General features: G+C 38.0%; 1 protein-coding gene across 1 annotated transcript in view; it reads right to left on the minus strand.

The window, feature by feature from the left end:
* LOC140139831 (uncharacterized) overlaps nucleotides 1–24,737 on the minus strand; it is a 192,548-nt gene that overhangs the window by 81,890 nt on the left and 85,921 nt on the right. The gene's annotated exons all lie outside the window — the stretch shown is intronic.

Here is a 24,737-nt window from a genome sequence, read left to right on the forward strand (position 1 = left end):
TTGATGTTCAGCATTATCCTGTAACATGATGTACCAAAAGCGTTGATCTTATTTTCCATGTCAGTAGATATCACCCAGGACTCGCAGTCATAGAGCAATACTGTAACACAAGCGGTGTGAAACAGCTTGACTTTTGTTGCAACAGTGATTGTTGGACTTCTCCACAGGTGCTCCAGTTTCCAAAATGCATACCAAGCAAGCGCCTTCCGTCGGGAGAGGTCACTGGTGCTAGAGCCCATCATGGAACCAAGATATTTGAAATCAGTGACATGCTTGATGGGTTCTCCGTATACTTGGAGTGGTGGCTGAGGATTGCAGTTGATGGTCATGTACTCAGTTTTGGGAACACTGATGACGAGACCCAGGCTTTCTGCTGCCGCCGCTGTTCTGGTCAGCTGTGCCTATGCCCACGGGATGGAAGATTCAAGTAAGGCAATATCGTCAGCGAAATCCAAGTCGTTCAAAACCTTGGCAGGATAACGCCTGCAGCGACGCGGGTTTGTTGCAACACCACTGTCAGTCCCCTCGGTAGCCATCGTCATCAAATAGTCGAGAACAATGAATAGGAATGGGGCTAGAACATCCCCCTGTAATACTCCAGTAGTCACTAGGAAGGGATCCGAGATGTTGCCATCTACAAATACGGCACTTGCGAATTTGTATACAGTACACGTATTGCCTTTACGATGCTCTCTGGGATACCATAGTGCCGCAAAACAGAAAACATCATCTTCCTGTTGATTGAATCAAAGGCTTTCTTGAAGTCAATGAATGTTATAGTTAGTGGAAGTTGGTAACTATGGAAAGCCTCCATGATTCTCACGGAGGATATGCGCTTGCTGTGCACAGCTTCTGCCTGGTCTAAACCAGGCCTGGCTACTTCTTATTACAGGATCAACATGGTCCCTAATTCTATTCAGTAGGATCCTATTATAGACCTTAGCTGCAACTGACATCAGTGTGATTCCTCTATAGTTGTTCATGAGGCTGAGGTCTCCTTTCTTTGGAAGGGGAACAATAACATTGGTAATCCACTGTTCTGGTGGCGTAAGCTTTGTAAAAACTTCTACACAGAATTTATGGATGATGTCTACCATAGCTTCACCACCACACTGGAATGCCTCGGTGGTAATTGCACAGTCCAGACCAGCAGCTTTGTTTGTTTTCATTGCTTGAATGGCTTTTCTTGTCTCTTCCAAGGTAGGGGGATCAGCACAAATAGGCAAGTCCTGGTCGGTTGATCTATAGTACTGTACAGCTGGAAACCCTGAATTTTCTATATTAAATGTCCTATAGGCCTACTGGTATAATAATAATATGTACACTTGTAAAGCGCGCAGATCTGCAATAAACGCTCGTGGCGCATACGGAGCAAAAAACAAAGTAAACCAGCAGGAAAAATGGAAACAAGGAACAAATGCAATGCAATCAACAATAGAACATTTCAAGATACATGAAGTAAAAAATAACAAAGAATACTACAAATTAATCCCGCTCATAAGCAAGCTCAAAAAAATATTTCTTGAGTGAGGATTTGAATGACTCGATTGACGAGCAACTGCGTATAAAATTGGGAAGACTGTTCCATATGAGAGGGGCTGCCACAGTGAAGGCGCGATCACCCCATGACCAAGATGATTTAGGTTGAACAAGGAGAGTTTTATTTGCAGAACGGAGACCGGAGCGAGAAGGGTTGTAAAAGTCAAGAAGTTCATATATGTATGGGGGACAAGTCCATTGACAACACGGTAAGCGAGCAACATAAGTTTGTATTTAAGCCGGAAGTTAACAGGGAGCCAGTGTAAGTTAAACAAAACAGGAGAGATGTGTTCAGAAGGTTTTGTGCGGGTGACTAATCCAGCAGCGGTATTTTGTTTTGAGTTGCAATCAGTGAATTTGATCTTTAGGAAGTCCAAACAGAATGGCATTACCCATGTCCAAGCGAGATGATACAAAAGCATGGACCAATTGTTCTGTGGCTTGTGGGTTTAGGTATCTTTGAATCTTGCCAAGGTTTCTGAGTTGAAAAGAGGCAGATTTGATAACAGATGAGATATGAGGAACCAGAGTAATTGTACTGTCCATAATAACACCAAGATTGCGAACTTGTGAAACAGGAGCAATATTTCTATGTGTGGTAAGGTGATCTTACTGAGATTATGTTTAGAACCAATGAGTATGAACTCTGTTTTATTGTCATTAAGTTTCATGTAGTTGTCTTTCATCAAATGACGAGTATCTTCAACACATGCTTCCATTCGAGAAATACAGTTGTTGGCAGCCTCTTGGTTTGGGTCAAAAGCACAGTACAGTTGGGTGTCATCTGCATATACTTGGTATTCAAGACCATTCTTCAGGATTATATTGCGAAGAGGAGAAGTATATATGACAAACCACTGCAGGCCTAGCACTGAACCATGAGGCACAGAATAGTTCAGGTGTACAGAATTTGAAGATGATTCGCCTACACAGACACACTGAGCTCTGTCCTCAAGATAGGATTCACACCATCTCAGCGCTGTCCCTTTGATACCAATGTCAGCTTCGAGTCTAGACAACAAAATACTATGATCGACGGTATCAAAGGCAGCACTGAGATCGAGTAAAACCAGTGCTATAATTCTCCCATTGTCCATTTCACAAAGAATGTCATTATGAACTCTTGTTAAAGCAGTTTCAATGCTATGGTTCGGTCTATACGCAGACTGAAAGGGGTCTTGCAAGTTAAATTGAGTAATGATACACCATAGGTGAGCATTTACAACACGTTCAATCAGTTTCCCAAGGAAACTCAAAATAGCAACAGGTCTATAGTTCTTCAAATCCTGTTTGTCAAGACCTGATTTCTTCAGAAGAGGGCGGATGTAAGCAAGCTTGAGCTCACTTGGAAAAGTACCTGAGACAAGAGACTTGTTAACGATACATGTTAAAAGGGCATTTCGTGATCCACAGCCCCATCCCCCCACTTTTCACAAAAAAAGTTGAGATTTTTATATCACTGGAAACCTCTGGTTACATAATGTTTGTGTACAAAATATTTCTTGCAGATTAATTCGTTTAGCAAAGATATCGTGAAATTTGAATTTGAATTTGAAATTACAACGCATTGTCTATGGAGCAGTGTAATACACATAATCATGCATAACTCGCGAACGCAAAACCGGAATCAACTGAAATTTTGAGAATATGGTTTTTTCGTGGATATCTAATGAAAAATGACATAAATAGAGGATGCTAGGATCACGAAATACTCCTTTAAGAGTGGAATAATATCATTAGCACACTCTTTAATTAGCCACGTCGGTAGAGGGTCCAATTCACATGTACTAGATGGTGACTTCATGAGAATTTTTCCCACCTCTTTCTCGGTGGCTGGTTCAAAATTTGAAATATGGGTAACATGAACACAAGAATCATCATTTGGCGTATAACAATGTTTGCTAAAACTACTACGGATGTTTTCAATCTTGTCAACAAAATACTCAGAAAACCTATTAGCAAGAACAAGATCAGATGAGCTACTTGGAAGTACTGACTCCTTGTTCTTATGCAACAGATTATTTACAACACTAAACAGACTCTTTTGGTCACCATCACACATATCAACAGAAGCAGAATAGCAACTTGTCTTGGCATCTTCAATCATATGTTTAACAACTTGACTGCTTGCAGTATAATACAATTGACTGTCTGTCTCAAGGTTAGACTTAAGCCACTTGTGTTTTAGATCGATCCCTTCTTTCACACTTTGCAGCATGGATCTCTTCATGCTGCATAGGGAATACATAAGTTGCTGTTGAGAGTGCACGATTGTGCAATGTTAAGAATATCGTGAAATAGTGTGAGTTTCGTAAAATTATGAATGATGGGCATGAGACAAAGTAAATGTATGATAATAGTATGACTCTGCCTACTTTTACTGGTCTGGCACAAACAACATTAAACTTACACAAAGGCCAATTTAGTGATTTGCTCATCTGGACTATCGTAAAAATATCAAAATTCAGATTTTGGTATCTTTGTCATTGTCATAGATGTGCTAAGCCTGCGAGTGGTTCAGCCGAAAGCCTTGTATTTAAAACAAAATAAGACATTTTACACGAATCTGTAATTTAGATACTGACAGTATCTTCATCTTCATTGGGTTACACGGCAACAGAACAATTTGGTTCCATGACGCCGCGGTGTGCAGACGAGCAAATTAATTGCTAAGGGATGCTTTAAATTTCTCCAATGTTGGTTGCGTGGTGGAAACCAGGGGTAGTCTATTCCAGTCACGAATAGTTTTAGGAAGGAAGGAGTTCTGATATCTGACAGTTCTTGTTTCAATAACTTTATATGCAGCTGCAGTGAAGTGCCTACTGGAATGATTGGTATCCATCTGTTGAAGGTTGGTGAATGTGTTGGGAGATTCTCCCTTGTGGACGAAGTAAAATTGACATAGCCTGACAGTTTATCTTCTCTCAGCCAAACTTTCCCACTCCAGCTACTGAATCATTTTGGTTACACTGCACTTGCGACGAAAGTCGCCAACAACAAATCTAGCAGCTCTTGTTAAGACTCTATCTAACATCTGAATATATTTGGACTGGTATGGGTCGGTGACTGCCGCCGCATATTCGAGGTGAGGTTGAACCAACGCCTTGTATGCTTTAGCTTTGGTTTCTTTGCTGCACTGATAAATGTTTCTTTAAAGAAGCTCGAGAATTTTGTTGGCTTTGCTAATGGTGCACCGGTAATTTGAGATCCAGGTGAGGTCTTCAGCTATTGTGACGCCAAGATATTTGTGTTCTTGAACTTGAGCAAGTTTCACCAAGCATGGTATATACCATGAATGTACCAATCCAATTGAGAGTGTTGTTTCTTATCCCATAGTGATGAAGTTTTGATTTAAAGCGTTCATGGGGCACACAGTCAAATGCCTTAGTCAAATCTAATATTGCAGCATCTATTTGGTCTGAGTTATCAATACCCTCCAGTCATTAACAACCTGAATCAGCTGAGTAACGCACGAATGTCCCTTTCGGAAGCCATGCTGCATTGACGTTAGAATGTCATGCTTATCAAGATGCTTGCTGATTTGAGAGTGAAGGATATGTTCCAACAGTTTACACATGATCGACACAGAGGATGTTTAAAGACATTCCCACAACCCAATGGGGTTTCTGACCTTGTATGTCTGGCTTTTGTACACATGTGGTACAGTTGATCATACCTTGCATTGGGATTGTGTGGAAATATCTGGTGTTTTCATCCTATTATTTAACATTCAAAACATCAAGACTTAGGAATAAAATTAATACAGTGGGACAATATGAATGTTTCCTGTAAGAAAATCAAATATCATTCCTAAGTCTCAACTATTAGCTCGTTGGCTGCAGTTTTAAAATTACCATTTTGTGTGTGTGGCAATGGGGACTTTGCCTTTAAAATTAGGTTATATTGAGCAAATTTCCCAATCATAGTGCATTGTAGGAATGCCTTTAAGCCTCCTCTGTGATCGACATCAATGACACGGGGCAATAATTTTCAGGGCTTTCTCTGGATCATTTTTTGAACAGCGCAGTAACATTAGCTAGAAGCCAGTCATCTGGGAGAGGTCCCGTATCCAAAGATTGTTGAAACTAGGACGTAAGAACCAGGCGATTTCCTCCGCTGTTTCTTTCAACATTCGGGCAGTGATCTCATCTGGCCCAGAAGCTTTGCTGGTATCAAGGTTCCTATAAGGAGCTTGAGAACACCTTCATTTCTAATGGTGATATTGTCCATGGTGGGGTAATTGCTTGGAGTAAATGGAATAACATTGTTTCTTTCAATAGTGAAGGCAGAATTGAAATGATCAGCGAGGGCAGCTGCTTTTTCAGAGTCTGAGATTAAAAGCTTGGAGTCCTTTTTCAGGGTTAGGATGGATGAACTATCCACACGCTTGCTTCTAATGTTTCCTTCGGAAGGCACAAGGATATGTCTTCAAATCATCAATACTAATTCTAACGTAGTCTGACTCTGCTTTCTTGATGACATTTGTAACAGTGCGACAAGGGTCTCTGAAATTGTCCCAGTCTGCAGGCGATTGAGATCTTTTTGCTTTTTTATGGAGCTTATCACGCTTCTTGATCATTTTCCTAATTTTCTTAGTAACCCAGGGAAGACTATTCGATGGTCACAACATCTTGCTCGGAATGTTCTTATCTCTGGATTCCAGAAGTGTTTCTTTGAATTTTGTATAATTTTCAGAAACAGAGTGCAGATTTGGTTTGTCAGCAAAATATTGATCTTTAAAAAAGTTGCATATCTTTCCGCATCTGGTCAAAATTCCCTGTATTTGTTAAGAAGACTTTGCGCCTAGGTTTCTTGAGAAGCTTTGGTTTAGACACAACTGAAGTAAGCCCTAAGTAAGCACGACATCATGATCGCCCAAGCCTGGCCTAACATCACATCTTTGGATTTTAGCAGGCAAGTTAGTCAGGACGAGATCGAGGATATTAGCAGTCGTTGCTGTAACTGTGGTTGGCTCCTTAAGTCAACTGTGCAAGATGAAAGTTATCGCAGATTGCAAGCATGTGATTTCTGTGACGATCACCAGGAGTGGGTGGATTGAAATCACCCGTTAGGATGACAAAAGGCCCAGAGTTTTTATGATAGTCTTTACCCAAGGATTCCTCCAGCGGTTTCCAATAATCAACAAGCTTACTTGGTTTTGGATGAATACAAACTTGGTTTTGGATGTATACAAATCCATATAGTAATTTCACAATCGGTGTCCATATCCGGGCATGGTGTGCTGATGAGGTTTGACTTGACAGCAGTTATAACGCCACCTCACCCACGCTTCCTGTCCTTATGATACACATTAAAGTGCGCAGTGAATAATTCTTGGGAGGTTATATTACCATCAACCTTAGTTCCAGTAACACAAACAATGTTGCGATTATGCTCATCAATTAGGGCGTGGAAAGCAGCAACTTTGCCAGTTAATCCCTCTGCATTAATTGTCAAAAATGCTAACGTCGCACTTTCCAGAAAATTTGGCTTTAGAATGTCTAAGTTGGCTGTTTTTTTGTTCAGTTTTCTCAGCACCATCAATCGTAGGTGATGAACTACTATTCCTGTGTGATTTAACACTTAAAGGAGATGGAACATTGTTTTCATCAGTGGAATTGAGGGACAGTGAACTGTTACTCATGTTGAACAAATCAATATTGTCATTATTTGCGCAAGTTGTATCAAAAAAGAGTCATTGAATTTCAGAATTTTGCAGCTGGGGCAATACCATTCAAAATCTTCTTCAAGGCTAATGTAATGGTTGTACAAACTATCGGAAACATCAGAGCAGCGAGTATGGTCCAATTTCCACACAAATCACATTCCATGGCAGTGTGGTTTTTTGCAACATGTTTAGAACATATCGTGCACGTAAAACGCTGATAAATGGGACCGGGTTTGGGTGAACATTCCCACTTATTAACATGTGCAAAGCAATAAAACAGCTTGAGTCTTGGCGCAAAAGGTTCACAATCACTAAGAGTTCTTGATCTACATTCCACGTAAAAACCGTGTAGCATCAGAGATTTTTTGCATGATTGGTAAAAGACAAATAAATGACAGGAGATAAATTTTGTGTTTTTGTTCAAGCAAGCACTAGCATAGAGTTCAAAATGGCTTTTGTTTGTTTATTGGCACAATAAAGTTGTCCTTTTTCAGCTCAAAGTCAATCAAAATACAGCTTCCTTCAACTTTAAAATTTGAAAGCACAATCTGCGAGGGCAATTTTTCAACTGTTTTATGCCCATATACGTTGGTGTTTCTTTCTGTTGCAGAAGTTAGAAAATTAAATGATCCTACCTTGTTCCAGCACAGGGGCGTGGTACAAAAACTTAACTGCAAGGCCAGCAAAACAGTGATATTAAAAGTGATCTAAATTATCTACATGTATTTGATGAATGGGGCTGTAAATTCGTCAATACTGCTGTTTTCTTTGTTTTTTGCCAAATTTTTCATTTCAAAATACCCAAATGACAATTTGAATGATTTGTCCTTCGCAATTTATGAACAATTTTAATTTTTTTACACTTGCGCTGGAATCACTGAATAGGTCTTTAATATTGACTTTCTATTGACTGCAACCATGCTTGTTTAAATGACCACGTGAGAATGTGATGAGTGGGTCGTTATGTACTTGAACACAAAGGAAATTGATTATGGTTGTGTCATTTATAATCCTGTTGCTTTGCTGAACGCTCCGTTAGATATCAGAAAACTGGTATACTGTTCGCTTGTTCGAATTCCTATCGAACGCTCTGGCGAACAAGAACCATTATCGAAGACAGGAAAGCATGGCTGAGCTCAGTGAACCAGTAAAGCTGTTCTCTCTAAGTTGTTGAATTTCAACATAATTTATCATGCACATAAAAATGAAATAGTTTGATTTTCACATGGTCAGGTAACTTGTTTTTCAGATCCAACATGGTGATTAGTTTTACTTTATATTTGACACGATCTGGTCCATGGGGGCCAAAGGAGGCATTTTTGAAAATTGAGTTACTATGATTATTACATTATACTTATAATAGGCTATCATATACTGAAAACACCAAAGGCCTAGCATACTTGTTTCTAAAGTTATGAAAGTTTTTGCTGTTTATTTTCGTATGTATTTTATTGTTTTTTACTCCATATTTTTACCTTTATCTCAGTTTTAAATTTGCCGCCGTTGGCCCCCATGGTCCAGATCGTGTCACATATTGCTACCAAAGCAAAAAGAAGAGGTTTTAAGGTTGCTAACAATGACAGTGTTTGTTAATGGTGTAAATTTACTTTTTGAAAGCATGTGGATGATAATGAATGGCAATGAAACATTATATCACTCATACATAAATTCTTGACAGTTCATTGGTTGTTTGCATAGAATTTATCATCTACAATCAGCCCCTTAGTGTGATAGTTTTTATAATCACAGTGCTGCGCCGTTTTAACCATCACAGTGCTGCGTATTGCATATTGCGCCTGTGCCATGCCGTGCGTTAAGTCATAAGGTCCATTCATAATTCTCTGCATCTACGTTGCATTGCTGATATATTGAACAGTTTCTGCCGCTAACTCAACGCAATGCACTACAAATCATGTTACAATTAATTTATTGCGAATGGGAATAGACTACTATATTGCACATGCAACTTACCGCAATACAGATGCAGTGAAGTATGAATGAGCCTTAGACTCACCTATTTAGTTATAGGGTGGACCTCAAAATGTGGAGCATGTCACAGCAAAATATGGTGTTATCTTGATTAAACAATGTATTTCATACCTTAAAGGAGTATTTCATGATCCTAGCATCTTCTTCTTATGACTTTCGTCAGTAGATATCCACAAAAAAATCTTATTCCCAAAATTGCAGCTGAATCTGATTTTGTGTTTGCGAATTATGCATGATTTATGTGTATTACACTGCTCCATAGGCAACTGTGTTGTAATTTTCCTTAGGTGTACCAGAACGAAATGCAACTTTGATGATACTTTTGCTAAACGAATCAATATGCCAAAATATTATTGTGTATCTATAAACATTATGTTTCAAGTGGTATAAAAATCTTTCATGAAAAGTGAGGGATTATTTTTAGGCTGTGGATCATGAAATGCCCCCTGTAAATGTATTTTTAAGGAATTGAATTTATGCATGAGTGATATAAAGCAAATGGTAATGGTCAAAATATAATCACCAAGGTGAAAGGTGTATTGTTCCATTCCACTCTTCATTCCGGATACTGGAATGGCATCAACAATCTTTCTCCTCATGATTATATTCCAACCAACACACTCATAGATAGTTAATTTTTTGTAAACTGACACTTTAGCCACCATTATTAAATCATGTATATTCAGACATACAAAACCATTAACCACTGATTAATGTTGCATATGGAAACTGTTAAAATAATATTGATGTATTCCATGCTTAAACTACAGATAAAATTCAACTTTAATGTACATGTACCATCATGATCATACCATGCCTGTTGTTCAGCGTGTTTTTTGACTGAATACATGTGATGATGTCAATATCTGTGATTCATTGTTAAAATAACTTGTAACCATCTGTTCTCTGTAAAACTGTATCAACATATGATCCAACTAATTTGTATACTAATGATGTAAATTAAAATGGATAAAATATATTGTCCATCATGTTGGTGAGATTGTTATTTCAATACATGTATGTCACATTCTGCATTACACAAAGAGATGAGACCCAAATGAGTCCTGACATGCAGTGTTTTCTGTTGGTATGCATGGAGGGCAAAATCGTGTACTATGTATCATTCCTCTGCATTGTGTTCATCTTTTGTGTTCCGGGTGCAATTAATTCACTTTGTTTATAGCATGTATGTAAATCACTAGACATAGCACTTAAAAATGCTCAAGCTTAATGATGCAAATTGTTATTTAATTTCAGGCTTTTGCCAACAAATGTACACTATATTGTTCTTGAGGGATGGTCTTCTTATCTCTCTTTGACATACAGACTATATCAACTCATGTTACCAACAATTACGAGACTGTCACATCAACATGCAATGTAAGATCCAACTAAATTGTAGACTATACTTCGTTTAACCAAGAGTTTGATGATGTCATTGCTTTTATGCAGTTGTGTCATAAGTGCATGTGTAGGGGTGCCCTTGTATGTGCATGTATATGTTCTGTAGGATGTTTTTTTGAGGTGAAACAAAGTAGAATGTTACGTTTACTGGATCATGTCAATTGGTCAACATGTTCATGTCATTTGAAAGCCTGCACAGTATATCACTCCTAGCTGTAAAGTTATACAGACCGTATCCAATAAAGTTGTAACCATATGTTTCAAAGTGAAATCATTGTAAATAATTAATCATCAGAAATAATGCTGTGATGATTTTCACATCATAGATATATGGGCAATCTTTTAATCAAAATTAGCCGTTCTGTTCAAACCGTTTCTGACGTACCAAATCTGTATAGCTCTAACCAACACATCTTAAATGAGTATTTCGTGATCCTAGTATCTTTTTATGACATTTTCAGTAGATATCCACAAAAAAATTTCAGTTGATTCTGATTTTGTGTTTGCGAGTTACGTATGAGTATGTGTATTACACTGCTACAATATGTTGTAATTTCGTTCTGGTATACCAGAACGTAACTCAAATTTCACAATATTTTTGCTAAACGAACGAATCTGTAAGAAATTTTTTGTACACGAGCATTATGGAGCCAGAGGTTTCCATCGGTATAAAAATCTCAACTTTTTTTGAGAAAAGTGGGGGATGATGATGTGCTGTTGATCACGAAATGCCCTTTTAACAACCAAAAATCACATTTTAATCAAGTAACTTTTATTTTGTAGCCTAGATTTAAAAGTATTATCATGGGCAATTTCAATATACTGGCACGTAAGGTAACAGAGATGTGATGATAGAGGTAGAACTTTTTGAATGACCCTCGCAGAATTTGCATACACACAGCTGGACGCAGCACCTACGCACACTGCGCTTTGCATGTTACATGAATGATGAACGCTTTTGTGAATTTACGCGAGCGTAATTTTGGTCTTTATTGACTCGCACAGTAACAAATAGAATATGTCCCTATTTCAAGCTGATCATAGTTTAGGTGTCTAAAACATGTGTAAATGACACGATACACTCTCTCCAACAGGTGAATTTGAATTATATGGGAAAATCACTCCTTGATACTATTTTAATATGTTCATAATTACCATGCTCTTGAAACTAGAAATCATGCATCAAATATATTGATGCTTGCAAAATGTAATTCAAAATCTGGTTTACGTGTCACATTTCATGCCAGGGCAGCCCAAATCTGGAGCAATGTTCTTCACAAATTCATGAAGAAATTAATCAAATGTCAAGCTACTTAACCATTTATTTAATTCTTCATTGCGTTCATACGTACATTGTTTGTTATGAGTTATTTTTGTATATAATTTGTAAAAGAATAATCACTCGATAGTCATTTCACAGTGCTCAATACCAATTTTAACTATGTAGAGCTAATTTAATAATTTTTGGGCTAAATATTATTCAGCATAGTAACAAGTAGTTTCACACCTCAACGGCGATCGTCACGACTATTGACATTTGTAAAATATGTACGAGGGCCTTGGAAAGCAATGCAAGTTACTTAAAGCCATATTGTAACAATACTGAGGAAGACTCCCTTAATAATTTTCAAAATTCTGTTTTTTACTGGATTGTGATGTACTTTAGTAAACTAACAAACCCTTCAAAAATCAAGACTCTAGGTGATCGAGTTTAACGACTGAACAAGACATTTTAGAAATATTAGCCAAAAGTGTAAGCGATGTTCATTACACAGTTCGTACATAGCGTGCTAGATGGTCATAAGGCCCATGAAAGTCAATTCCGAGTTTATCGTCCCTTTTTTTTTCCAGGTTGGTGAGGTGACTTTTTCATTTTTCATTTTTTTTTATTTTATCAGATTTCATTATTGACCTAAAGTGCGTGTTGATTTAAAGCCACACTCATACATGTTATTTATAAACATGTTTTGATATGGGTAGGGACTAGAAAAGTTAGAAAAGAGCCTGGTTTTGGTTCCAAGTTATAAATTTATATGTTTTACAAACAAAAATATATGTTTCCAATTGCTAAAATTGGTGAAAACCCTGATACTTTGAAAATAATGAATTATTTTGGCATTTTTGAAAATTTGACGCCTTGGTGTTTTTGGTGTCCAAAAAGTGACGCGGGCGGGGGACGATAAACTCGGAATCGACTTTCACGCGCCTAACATATAAAAATAACCAAAACGAGTCATGTTTGATGGAGTGGCTCACATTGGCGACATATGCGCTGGTATTAAATAATAAACTCAACCCAGAAAGTATCGAAACGATTACAGATGGTCAGATATATCAGAAACTGAAATATATAGCAAAAGGTAATATTTAATGTATATAAAGTGCAGCTTTCTCCTGCGCATTTTGATACCTCCTTTGTTCCTCTACGATATAATTTGGTCAAGTTATGGGCGATTGAGTGGCTTCAAGTCGGATGTTGAAAGTTGCACTTAGCTCCTATTCAAGCCAAATGCGTTCGCATGTACACATGCGACGATGAATCCAGGCAGTGATAGACAGTGGTGGTGGGCACACCAAGTATTGAGATGTCAGCAGAAAGAGTTCATGAGATAAGACAGAGATAAGTAAAGGGCAGCAAGTATTGAAGTTGGAAGTCGAAGGAGTAAAATAAAGTAAAGTTAAGTTCATGGTTAAGTAAACAGAGCACATCGGTGCCCTTTGTCTTGATAGGGTGTGTGTGTGTACACGATGAACGCATTTGGCTTGAATAGGAGCTAAGTGCAACTTTCAAAATCAACTTGAAACCACTCAAGCGCCCATAACTTGACCAAATGATACCGAAGTGCAGCAAAAGAGGTATCAAAATGCGCAGGAGAAAGTTGCGCTTTATATACATTAAATAAGTTTTTTAAGTTCCCGATATATCTGACGGTCTATAATCGTTTCGATACTTTCTGGGTTGAGCTCAGTTTTCTTTGAGTTGTCTCATCTGATTAGGCCAAAATGAAAAGTGACAATATCTGACAGTAAAAACTAAAAAATTTTGGAAAAAAAAAACCCATACAATTCTATTTCTTATGGAATATGTTACAATGTGGCTTATGAGAGATTAAAACACAGAAATGTTTCTTAAATGTTATAATCATGTTATTAATGTGTTTTGGTTTGCACAATATTTTGTCAACAGTGAATACTAAACTAGAGCGGTTCTCAGGTTGCACGGTTTTTGGCATACACATTTGGTGGGTAACTAATAATGTTGTTGGGTGATGGACTGATGGTAGTGAGTGAAATGCGCAGGCATGGTCACTGGAGAAAGTGCAGGTGGAGATGAAGAAGAAAAGTGTATAAATGATAATCCACCTCATTGCCTAATTGCGTCATCACATAAACACTCATGACCATATATTTCCCCATGCTCGCTCACCCCATACACAAACATCCCACACCTCCCTACACCCACGCACGCACACCAACACCCCCTTTTGCTCTCAAACTAGTTTAGACCTATGTGTATACCGTAAAAACTCGATAGTTAGCATATGTGCTTACTATCAAGCGCTTCTGAAAACATGAAATTGTACCAAAGTCTGGCGCTTTGCCAACTGAGCTAATAGGGTTGAGACACAAATTTGCATGTTTACTTGTTCATATATAACTATGTGCATTGAAGATTTGCCTAAAACCATTTACGCTTTTGTGGATGGGGTACCTTTTTTTTTAAAGGGCTTGATAGTAATCACATATCCGTCACTCTTCGGTAATTTATATACAATTTTATTTTTTACACTTTTGGTGTGATCACTGAATTAACAAACATATTTTGCAATGTCAATTTGACAACATACATGATGTTGTAGTGTTTTTTCATATAAAACATTAAAAAAAAGTTTTTATGACCTTATATAACCCGATATTTAAATGTTATTCAAATGTGTGGTCATTTTGGTGTCTGTTGGGCAGTTATATTTATCTACATCACAAATTGACAAAAATGGATGTAACAATTTTTGCATCGAAACATGTTCCCATTATAAGCTAGTATAGGCTAATAAAAGTGTATCACTTTTGAGTGAATTACCGTACTCAAAATAATACATACATGCATTTGACGCATGAACATCTCAGTACACATGGTACAAGTGCATTATCGTGTAGTATTTAAATACAAATTAAATGCTATCTTTGTTTAAAAAACGACCAAATGTGCAAGAAAGCTTAATAGCTTATGCACACGATTATTGATGTAGTCATTTGTTTCTGATGCTATCAAAATCTTTTTTTTTTTGGAGTTAAGTTGGGAGGATGAGGCTGTGGATAATGATGTGCCCCTTTAAAACATTTTTTTAAATACATAATATGTTTCAGAAAACCATTATAAAGGCATTAGTTAGGGAATATATTTCATTATTTGCATAAGAATGTAAGCTCAGAAAGTTCCAAGCATCTTAGCTTATGTTTGAAAAACTGAAGAGCAAAAAAAAAAAAAGAAAGGATAATAGGCGATACCAACATAAAAACACACAATTTTAAAGTATAATTCAATTTCATTCACAATTTTTCATCATTTTTTTGATAATTCTCCCCTTTTTTCTGTCACCCTGGGTGAATAATAGCCTCTTGTTAACCCAATTTTTTTCTCACCAACACCTTCCATCCACCGATAGCCTTACATGAACCGATGGTCATCACGAGCGGGGCACTTGCCCCCCTGCCCCCCCACTGCCTACGCCACTGGTTCAACCGCACTTGTGTAAATCTTGCAATGGGAATCAACTTTGTAGCGTAAAATTTGAAATATGTAAATAAAATAGTATGTAAACATAAGATATATAATAAAATAAGATATATAATAAAAGTATAAGCATGGAATGGAATGAAGGAGGTATTCAATTGAATACCTGAGTGGAAGAAGGGCCCAACTCCAATTTTTTACAAAAATGAGTTAGACCCATCATTTTATTGCCAGCAGACTGTTCTTCCATGTGTGTGAAAGATGAGCAAAAATCCACGCTCTAAATAGTCTTCCATGTACACTTAATCATGGTTTTCATGGAAGGAAGGCCCAACTCCACGGAGTTGGGCCCTTCTTCCACAAATATTGGGTTAAAGAGGAATTTTGTTCATCCATGAAATCTGCTTTTCACTACAATAAACTTTCTTGCTAACATATTACATGCGTCTACTTGTGCAATTAATGCATTTCTGTAGCTATTTATAACACATCTGCTTACGGAACTGGTACTTGCAGTATATTAGTGGAAGAAGGGCCCAACTCCAGCTCAGATTAAGACCTGTACCGCTGCCATAAAATCATCATATATAATTTCGAATGTATGTAATATTGTATGTTTATGTATTGAAGGTCCCCTGAAGATGAAAACATTCTGTCTATAAAACTTTTCAAAATATTAATTTTTTTCTTAATATTTCAAAAACAGTTTTGATGGAGTTGGGCCCTTCTTCCACTCAGGTATTCAATTGTTTCCATAAACTAATATTACTGTGACACATTCATGTGCAAATGTGTCTAGAATAGTTAGATATCATAATTTTTAATTAGAGTTTACTCAGATTTGTGTCTGCAAACAATATTTCTAATGTGAATGGATAGCTAGAGAAAACAATTGATCGCACATAAAAGCTTGTCATGAACATGACCATGAATAATAAGTTGTACTATTGTGTTTATTTATATTGCTTATCTCAAGCCTGGGGGTTATAGAAATGATGATCAAGATAATTATGATGATGAAATTTGAGACTAGTTCAGGTACTAGTTTCAGGGTGAGATGATTATGATGTCAAACTGATAATCATCAACCATGACAATGCCAGGGGGTGGTGGGGTGGGTGGGTGGAGGTGGCACTCATGTATACATTTTTTTTAATGACCCAATAAAGGGCCATTAGTGGTGACATATTTTATCAAGTTATGCGGCAGAAAAGAGTGGTTTCCTGGCGATTTTACAAACTAGATTTTAATGAATCACTGAATGACACTCATACCGATACATGCAATGTCTATTCTTGTTTAGGGGCAAATTTCAAACCAATTCCCCGCTTAGGCCAAGAAAAAAAATTGTTTGCTTGCCCTCAAATGAATTTTGAGTCGGTCAGTCAGGATTTCATTTTTTCCCCTTTTTTTACAACTTACAACTTTTATACACGAGTGCCCCCACCCCATCCTCAATCGGATCAACTTTAAATGTGACCTGACCTTTGACCTTGGACCTTTGCAGTTTTATACCCCCCCCCCCCCCCCGGCCACATGCCATGTATTGCCATTGTGACTAAGTTTGGTCAATTCACTCAAAGCATAGATACTAAAAATAAATTTATTTTTAGTATCTATGCTCAAAGCATGCCTGAGCTAGAGCAATGTTGACAGGAAAGGGCAGAAGAGCAGAAGCAGAAAACCACTCAATTACAATACCTTAGCTGGGGTGTAAACCACCCAGCCAGGTAATAACAAGATAAAAATACTGTTGCAATCCATGGGGTTGAAACAGCATTTGTTACTTCATGTTTAGCATGTATACATGAAGCCAAAATCATCTGATCACCCACACAAAATATGAATAATATCTGTTAACGTGGTTAATTTTCATGAGGTGTGGATGTGGGTTGGGAACAGTTCCAGACGGTGCTCCTAAATATACCAAATTCAATGAAACAGAAAACCCCAAATATATTAATTTTCTGGAATTTGGAATTAAATTAAAGTACATTTGCAACTTTTTTGAAACTGTTCACTAATGTTCATATTTTTCTGGAGATAATTAAGCATAATAAAAATTCCCTTGAAAAGGGAAAGCCAGCTTCAATGGAGAAGAGGTCTTGTAATTAGTTTGGGTGGAAGGCATTTTTAGGATCACGCTTTTTTAGGATTTATCATGCTTCATGACAGTCCTCCAAACCATCAATGATGAGAACATGCACACAGAAACAGCAAACCAAACATTAACTCCTATAACTTCCTGTCAACTCTTTAATTCACTACTCCAAATTGTTCTGTCTTTTTGTCTTTTGTACCTTTTAGGCTACCCTTAGCTCATTATTATTTATTAATATTAAGAAATACACTGCAATTTTTAGTTAATTGGCTAAAAACTGCCATTCTACTTGCCTTATACATCAAATTAATTTTATATTAATCCGCAATGCATACTTACTATAGCATATTATAAAATGTATAAAGACTGATCATGCACTCACCCCAATCTTAACTTTTAAACTTTTTTGAATGTGTTGATTGTTAGTCCGATACTCAGGCGAAACTATGAATTCTTTTGTCTGCATTGTGTGTTTTCTCTTCAATCGTTTTGTTGAATGCCATAATAATTATTTAATAATCAACGTGATCAAATAATAGTCATTTTATTTATAATTGATGGAATAATACAATAATTCATTTGTTTACCTACCTATTTATAATACATGTCAAATGGGGGGTATATTGTTCAATAGGCCTACATGTATACTATACATTATGCCCATATCATAGATAGGCACTGAAATTGCATTGAATGTTTCCCGTTGAAAAGACAAAACTGATGTTTAAGATATCAATTATTTCATTAAAGACATTTTGATTCATTTTTATTATCTATAAAACGATACAGGATATAGGATATTTTGACTTTTACGTCCATAAAGGTTTTAATCATGTTATCAATAAAATCGCATCTCATATAATGTACAGGAGGTCTGCAAATGTAAATCTAAGAACGCCTGATAACAAGGATACGCTGTGGAAACTATTATAGGTCTGGCATATAACTTTTAATGTTCCTTCAAATCATAACTTTTGAAATTCTCACTCGTTTTCATTCGTTGATACGGCAAAACATACTTTCCCTTTCTTACAAATCGAATAACAGGTCTTATATATATTTTCACCACAAAAAGTTCCGCAAAGTAATTCAAACCAGTGCTAGTACCCCGTAATCTCTTTAGCAAACAAAGACAATCTCCGAATTAGATAGCCAGTTCTTAGCTGGCGAAAACCTGAAAATGTTATCTGGATCTTTCCCCAAATCATTACTAGTCATCATAGCATCTTGCATCATGCCCTCTTCAGGAAAGTGCACAATCGCTGCTTTTTCCATGAGGATAGCCAGGGATGCAAATTGTGCGGGAGCGGGGAGCACCGCTCCTAGGAAATGACCGTCAAAATTGAGGAAATAATGCCTTTAGAAGAAAAAAAAGAAAGAGAGGAAAAAGAGGAAGGGAGAAAAAAGAGGAGAGGAAGAGGAAAAAGAAGAGGAGGAGGAGGTAGAAGAGGGAAAAACAATCTCAACAAACAGATAATAAGTAATAGGTGAAGCAGTGAAGCTACTGAATGGAAGAGAGGAAGACTTGTGCAAAATATTGAGGAATTCAAATGATTGTTCAAGAAATTTAATAAGAGCCTTAAGTATTAAAAGAGGAAGGTGTTGGTGTCAGAATATGGATATGAGTAACAATGCATATTTGAGGAAATCGGTGGCAGGTGGTAATAAGGCACATACCGGTATCTGAGGAAATTCATAAAGTGAGGCAATGAGGATTGTATGGAAAAAAAGTCATAAAGGAATTCAATGTATCAATATTAAAAAATCAGAAGTGCCAGTGAGAAGATGACAACCTGGAAAATGTTGAGGGAATTTTAACATAAAGCACTGAACAAGATGTAAAGGATAGTGAAATGGACTCATCAACATTAAGAGGTAAACATATCTGGTCACATATATGGAGATACAGCGGTCAGCAAGTGGCTGCTACTGACCAGCACGATTTGAGGAAATTAAAGGGAAACAAATTGAGAGGGCCAAATCAATCAAACATGATATGCAAATTTGATTCCCTATTGATGCAAAAATTGAGGACGTTAAAACTAAGGGCATGTTGCAAGCAGATGCTAGTGCTAATAAAATAATTCAATCTTTGTACCTTTCAAATGATATTTCAAATGATATTGTTAAAGAACACTTAAAAGAAGAAAGATCATTCCAAACGCCAAAAAAAAAAAAAAGAGGTCAGAATTTCTTGATAATGAAAAGTTATCAGAAGGGGGGGGACAGAGTGACAAAATGAAAGAGAAAAGTGCTTCCTCCGAACTTAGTGAAAAAAAGATGAAGGGGGGGGCAACAGGAAAGGAGCCCATATATGTCCCAGTGAATTCACACCAATCATTGGCCAAACTAGTATAAAATACCACATTTTTGCGCGCTACGCGCGCACACTCTCCCAAATAAAGCCCTTTTTGAAATTTCGAAGATTTTACTTGTTAGTCTAGTTAAAAACATCCTATGTAAAGTTACAATATTATTCTCATCTTTCGAAGTGCAGAACAAACCTATTTTATATCTGGTATGATTGAGGAAATCTTGAGCCTAAAAACCTTGCTCCTGAGGAAGAAATCACAATTTGCACCCCTGATGGCATATTTTGATAGGCTATTATGTAATTATTTATCGGTCCATTATCCAGGCCGACCGAACCGAGACTGTGGGACAGTCTACGGGCCCGACCGACCCAGATAATTTTGAGCAAATATGGAAAAAAATTCCTGTACAAATGAACTTGCCGACCGAAATTTCAGGAACAAATTTTATGTTTGTATTTTCTCAAATTGCAAATTATTTACAGATTTTAGTGATTTTTCGGGTCATTTCCAAAAAAGAAAGAAAGAAAAAAAAAGGCCGACCGACCGACCCTACTTGAAAGCAGTGGCGTAACTAGCGGGTGGCAGAGGGGGGGGGGGAACGTGCCCCGGGCGCCACCCTTAGGGGGACGCCAAATTGACCAATTCAGCATCGATTCTGCGCCCCTCCAAGCGATGAAATTCAAAATGTCAGCACAAAATCAATTGAAAGAACATTTTAAGACTGATATTCAACTTCTAGTAACCAACATTAATTAGTGATAGGCCTTATTTGTCCAAAATTTCTCGCGCTCCGCGCGCAATTGTTGAGAATTGGGGGGTGGGGTGGGGGCATAATGTTTCCTTGGCCCTCGGGCGCCACAACCCCTAGCTACGCCACTGCCGGGTCTAAGATATTCGTGGGTGGGGGTAGGGCAGTAGCGTAGCCAGCGGGGGGGGGGGGGGGGGCAGAGTGCCCCCCCCCCGAAAAAAATGAAAGAAAAAGTGCCCCTCTGACAAAAAAAAAATGAAAGACAAAATCAGGAGGGTAAAGGAAAAGAAAAAGGGCAAGGAGCCCCTTTTCTAGCAAAATTCAGGGCCAAAATAGTGTAAAATACAAATTTTTTCCGCGCTACGCGTGCACATTGTAACAATAAAGCCCTTTTTTAGTAACTAGCGGGAGAGTTACACCACTGCTTGAAAGGTCCGACAGCCCTGCGTAGAACAGGCATTTTTTTCGTCGGCTAAGGGGGGAAACTGCAAATTCGTCCTAAGAGGGCACTGGACCCCTCATTGCCTTAATTTTTGAAGTGTTAATGATGACCAGATTTTACATGTTCCCCAATTTGAAAAGTGGCTCCATTCGCGTTAGCGGTGTCAACACAGTCGGTTCAAACTTGCTCAAATTTGGTTAAAAGCCTACATGCGATCTACTGTTCTTGAGTTATAAGCAACAGGGTAAAATCTGGGCCATGGGAATCTGGGGCGGTTGTCATCATTGTTTGTACGGTGGCCAAAAGTAAAAAAAAATGGCCATTGCCTCAGCTTTGCCTTTTTTTTTGCTCATTATTACTCAACGGTATGTCGCATGTATGTAGGCCTATAGGTCAAACTATAGGGCCTACTTTATCTGAGCCCTCGGAGCCGAAAGGATTATTGTAGGACTACTTTATATGGTAACAAATGTGTATAAGCAAATTTAAAAACAAATAGGCCTACCCGTATGCGGACCGTAAATTGACCATTACGCCCTTAGAGACTTGTAAAAAAAAATTGGGAACATAGGCCTATCAGTCACATTTTGGTAATAGGCCTATAAACACCATTCAAGTGTCACTTAAAAATAGGTGTTATTAAATCCCAGAGTGGGTGCAAAAAAGTATGCCCTTTTAACCAGTGGAGGCACTACGGGGGGGGAGGGGGCATGATCCAATATCCCTCCACCCGTTCCCCTCCCCCACTTTTGACGGGAAAAATCAAAATTTTGCCCCCCCCCCCTGAAATTTACTTTGCCCCACAATGCCCCCCGCGAAAAAAAATCCTGGTGCCGCCATTCCCACTGCTCTCAACAGTAGGACGTGGTTTCAGGCCATAACACATAGGCCTAGGCCTATTGCCCTATGTGACTAAAAGCTACTAAAGTTTCTTAGTATGAAATTTAATTACTGAGCGTGATACTCACTTATTGAGGGCGTCCTCCACAGCCAATAAAATGTGTTTTAAAGGAGTGTTTCGTGTTCCTAGCATCCTCTTTTTATGACATTTTTCAGTACATAGGCCTATCCACGAAAAAAGCCTATTCCCAAAATTGGTGCACCAGAACGAAATTCAAATTTCACGATATCTTTGCAAAACGAATTAATCTGCAAGAAATATTTTGTACATAAACATTATGTAGCCAGAGGTTTCCATTGATATAAAAATCTCAACTTTTTCTGAGAAAAGTGGGGGGATGAGGCTATGGATCACGAAATCACTTTAAGCTGTTTTAAAAGCTACAATATGGCTCGTGAACGACTTTTTCTTTTAGCAAGTGAACAAATTCATCAGAATCGGTATAGGTTCTTTGTATCTGATCACAGTCCAGAATGTTCACTTTATACATGTATACGTGACAACTTGTTGAAACGTAGGGGCCTACCCAACTTGAGTAATTAAACATTCTGGACAGTGACGTAGCTGGGATTTTTTCCCGGGGGGGGGGGCAGTAGCGGCTCTGGGGGGCACCCCAATATTTTTCTTGCCTCCCCCCTCACACTTTTGAGGCAAAACCCCCCAAATCACGTACATTTCCACTTTTTGCGGCAATATTGCGCAAAATTTGCCAATTACGCCCCCCTGAAATTCACCCCCCATGCCCCCTGAAAACATTCCTTTCTCTTTTACTTCTCTTCCCCCCTTCTTTTCCCCTATTTTCCTCTCTCTCTCTCCCTCTCTCCCTCCTTATTCAATTACTAATTGAATGACTAATTATTGATAAAAAAGACTAATAGTGTTTACGAATTAATCAATAATAATCATTCAATTAGTAATTTGATTAATGATTAGGCAACAATTAGTCATTCACGTGGCAATTTAATTAGTAATTCTTCACGTAAATGACTAATTAAATCACGAAGTCTTAAGTCAATGATTAGTCATGCAATTTGATATTTTATACAAATTGACTATATATGAAAACATTGTAAAATGATGCAAAGTGATGTGTTATTAATATTCTTTAGGCATTTAAGGCCTACAAAATAATACACAATTTCAGCAGCATATCTTGAATTTAAAAAAAATTATCTTGCATGACTAATTATAAATTAGTCCAATTATACGTATGTATAGGCCTATTATAGTTATGATCTTTGAAAGTGGCGGGATCGGGACTGCAGATAGGCACCTTACCGAAGAATGACCCACCTACGCCTGCCCGCATTTCAGAATGGATTGACCCCCAATTGCTGTCACAAATATTGAACCAAAATGACATGTTTACAGCTGTTCACCACGTAAACTTGCATTGCTCCAAATCAAGCTAAATCAGTCGGACCGCTCGCCATGACAGCAACGTTACAAGTTCCTTGTACTCTCTCCAGTGGCGGCGCCACGGGGAGGGGGGCAGGGGAATGCCCCGTCAAAAATCTTGCCCCCTGTTGCCCGCCCCCCCAGTAAAAATCCAAAATTTCGAAAATTTCTACTTTTTATGACAATTGAGGAAAATTGGTTGATTTTACCCCCTCCCTGAATTCACTTTACCCCGTCAATGCCCCCCCCCCGAAAAAAAATTCATGGCGCCGCCACTGACTCTCTCTACCAGATATGCTATAGGCCTACCCCGTAGTATTGTACTCCGTACCCCCCCGAGGAGCTGATGACGCTGAAGGGGAGCCTAAAAATCAAACCAGAACATTTCGTTTTATTGGCCGGCATGATAGATAGCCGTAAGTAACGCACATCTATAAATTGAAATTATTGTGCTGGGGGTATTGATGTCTGGATTGAGGCCCATGCCCTACGTTTACATGAACTGACATGACTGACTCTGATTTTAACAACTTAAATTTTAAGCTTAACTATTTCAGATGCTGATTACTGTCGTTGTGTAATGTTGCTTATTATGTGAGTGTGAAGGGTTGCGGGTTTACACAGGGGGTTACCTTTTTGTGGGCCAAGGGCCATGCCAAAATTTGGTGGAGGCCCCAAGCTCACTGTGAGGATAAAAAGGAAGGCATAATCATGATATGCACACAAGTGGCCAAGATTTGGTTTACAATGATAATTTTCATACTTCTAACATGGGGAGGGTTAGCCGGTCCAATACATCGTGGCCCTAGTTGTTCCTTCGTAAGGAGAAGGACAGTGGAAATTGTAGTGACGGAGGTGTGAGTACCTCGGGCTAGGGGAAGGTATGGTTGGAAAAAGTTTTGAAGTATAGTGAATCCAGCACCTTTAGCAGGATAAGTTTATGGTACAAATGCACGTGAAGTGTGTGAAAAATTGCCACATTGAAGCTTAAAGGGGCATTTCGTGATCCACAGCCTCATCCCCCTTTTTCTCAAAAAAAGTTGAGATTTTTATATCACTGGAAACCTCTGGCTACATAATGTTTATGTACAAAATATTTCTTGCAGATTAATTCGTTAAACAAAGATATCGTGAAATTTGAATTTCGTTCTGGTGCACCAGAACGAAATTACAACGTATTGTCTCGGAGCAGTGTAATACACATAATCATGCACAACTCGCAAACGCAATATCGGATTCAACTGAAATTTTGGGGATATGCTTTTTTCGTGGATATGTACTGAAAAATGTCATAAAAAGAGGATGCCAGGATCAAGAAATACTCCTTTAACCGGAGAAATATGGTGCAAAAGTGGAATACATCCACTAAAATTGGTACTTTATAAGGCTAAAATGGCTAAATATGAGGTTAATTTGGTCAGAAACTCGCATACCTGTAGGCCTATCAGCATTGGGGGATGAGTGAGTGGATCCCCTATCAAAATATTGGGGGATTTA

This window comes from Amphiura filiformis, chromosome 18 (genome assembly GCF_039555335.1).
Source record: "Amphiura filiformis chromosome 18, Afil_fr2py, whole genome shotgun sequence".
Taxonomy (NCBI): domain Eukaryota; kingdom Metazoa; phylum Echinodermata; class Ophiuroidea; order Amphilepidida; family Amphiuridae; genus Amphiura; species Amphiura filiformis.